The following is a 2,659-nucleotide window of genomic DNA, read 5'->3' on the forward strand; positions in this document are numbered from 1 at the left end:
TACCCCGGATATGGCAAAAGTTACAAATCAGGACTTTGGTCCTCCCAAGTCTGGAAAGCTCATTTCCCAGCATGCTGTCACTTCCTAAGACTGCTGCCCCTTCTTTGGAAATATGTTCTTGACTAGGGGGAGCCCCCCACCCACCCCAAGGGCACCCCACAGCCGGGGTTGCAGCACACACAGCCTTGTGGGGTGTGTACCCCACAAGGGGGTTCAAATGCCTCACCTCCCGCCTGAGGCAGTTTACAGTGCAGGCATCCTTTTTGGGGGACCCGGCTGAAGCTGGGCACTAGCTGACAGCTCACCTCCTTCCCTGCCCTCGCTGCCTCTCCAGCTGCACTGAGGAGCCCTCCCAGATTCAGCACCCGCACCAGAACCCCTGTCTCAGGCTCTGCTTCCCAGAGCCTGACTGGCTACCCCGCCTCCCCAGGTACACCCACGTGGGAGTGCCCCCTGGCTCCCCCCAGCCACAGCTGGAGCCCCATAAAAGACCAGCAGGGTGTTTCTGCTAGGGCTTGGGAAGACTCAGAACCAGCAGCTACCAAAGTCAGCGGCCATGGAGGCCTCTCTTCAACCACCCGCATCTCCATTTTGAAGACAAAGGCCACTCACCCAGCTCCTGAGCTCTTAGAAACGAAATGAAATTCAGTTTTGAATAACAAGCCTTCAGTTGTTGGGGTGAGATCAGTGTGGAACCACTGTTGTCAGTCCCAAAGAATGTTCCCGCTCCCCGCCTCCCACCCCCCCTCCTTTCGGGTGACCCGGTCAGAGAGGCCTGCCCATGCATCAGGTCACCAGAAACATGGCCCTCTGCTCCCAGCAGCCACCGACCACGTGCAGGGAGGTCCTTCAGGCTGCTTCACTTTGATCTGTTTTAAAGCTCTTGGTGTCTTGAGAGTCACCCCTCCCTAGTGAGCTCAGATCCCCCGGTTCTCGGGGACCTCGGCAGCATTGGGCACACAGGTACCCACAGGGGGGACCTGGAGGTGACCGCAGACTATCCCCAGATGACGTGTGATCTCGGGCAGGTCCCTTCCCTTCCCTAGGTCTCTCTTTCCCCATATACAAAACACAAAGCTTGCCTTGGAGTAGCATTTCCTGAATTACCCCCACACTTTCAGCCCCTCAAGCCACCCGTACTGTGGGGGGTGGCAGCCACGGTTTCTGTGAGTCACTTTGCATTTTTCACCAACTTCTAATTTAAAAGGAATTTAATTTAATTTAAAAGGAGTCTTGGTGTCGCCGTCCTATAGGGAAATAAGCATCCCCTGCCATTAATAGAAAGTAATTACAGAAATAAATGTCTGCAAATGATTGTTTTAACTATAATTTCTCTATTATTCATAACTTTGATAAATAAATATTTCTAAATTAATATTACTCTGTGCCAGCCAGGTGCTCCTGCCTGCTGAAGTCGTCGGGCCTGGGGCCCCGTGTCGGTTCACAACGGAGATTAGAAGCATCAGAAGATGCTAATGGTTCTTCATGCAGATGAGACGTTCCCCCGGAATCGCCCAGTGGGATGGAGGGGGGCACGATTTTTTTAAAGATTTTATTTATTTATTTGAGAGAGAGAGAGAGAGTGAGGGAGTGAGGGAGAAGGTCAGAGGGAGAAGCAGACTCCCCGTGGAGCTGGGAGCTTGATGCAGGACTCCATCCCTGGAGTCTAGGATCATGACGTGAGCCAAAGGCAGATGCTCAACCAACAGAGCCACTGAGGGACCCCGAAAGGGGCATAATTTTTGCACTGTACGAGCCAGTGTTATTTAATGTCACATGAATACACCAGCAAAACCCACCTTACCCTCAACCGGGGACCCTACGCTTTAGAAACCTCTGGTTTGGAATCTTTACTAAAAAGATCTAATTGGGCACAATACTTAGGAGGTCTAGAATCTTGCTCAGCCTTTGTCCTAGGGTTTGTCCCAGCACTGACAGCTTGGATCAGTGACCCAGAAAACCTGCTAAGGAGACAGATTCCTGGATGCCCACCTCCCAAGTCAAAAATCATTGGCTTGAAAACCCCTGAATCTGCCTGTCACCAACTCCCCACCCCTGGATTGGAGTCTGAGGAGTGGCATTCAGGTTAGAGAAACAGGACGGGTGCTTGTCGGGAGGCTGATGAGAGCAGGCCCATTCTTGAACCTGTGCTGAAAAAGTCAAGTTTCAAGAGCGAGGATCTGTCTGGGTTTCCCTTCTGGGGTCAGCTGCTGCACATCCGTACAAAGAAATGGTTCTCTTCCAGGTGGAGGTTGAGCTTCCCGGAGGCGTCTTCCCAAGAGACACAGCGAATCCCTCTGCCTCTGTCCTCAGAATGGGGTCACGTCAACCCACCACAAATGCGCCCTCGGGGGAGACATCCTGGGCTTGAATTTTGCTGATGTCAAGCAGCGAACATTCATCGTGTCCCCAGGAAAGATGAGGCCTGTGCCAGGCTGAGGCCAAGTGCCCGGAATGTTGGAGAAAGCAAGAGCTCTTCACACCGAGGAGTGTAAACCCAAAACCCGCGAGCCAGGCTGGACGCCCGGCCTGGCCTTGGCCTGTGCCACCAAGAAAACAGCCCCCACGCGGAGCTCCGGGCTCTGCTCTCGCCGCCAAGGTCAACTTGGACATAGGCCGCGTGCTCCTGCTCTCTCATGGGGCTCCAGCTGGTCGGCTC

This window comes from Mustela nigripes, chromosome 7 (genome assembly GCF_022355385.1).
Source record: "Mustela nigripes isolate SB6536 chromosome 7, MUSNIG.SB6536, whole genome shotgun sequence".
NCBI classification, from domain to species: Eukaryota; Metazoa; Chordata; class Mammalia; order Carnivora; family Mustelidae; genus Mustela; species Mustela nigripes.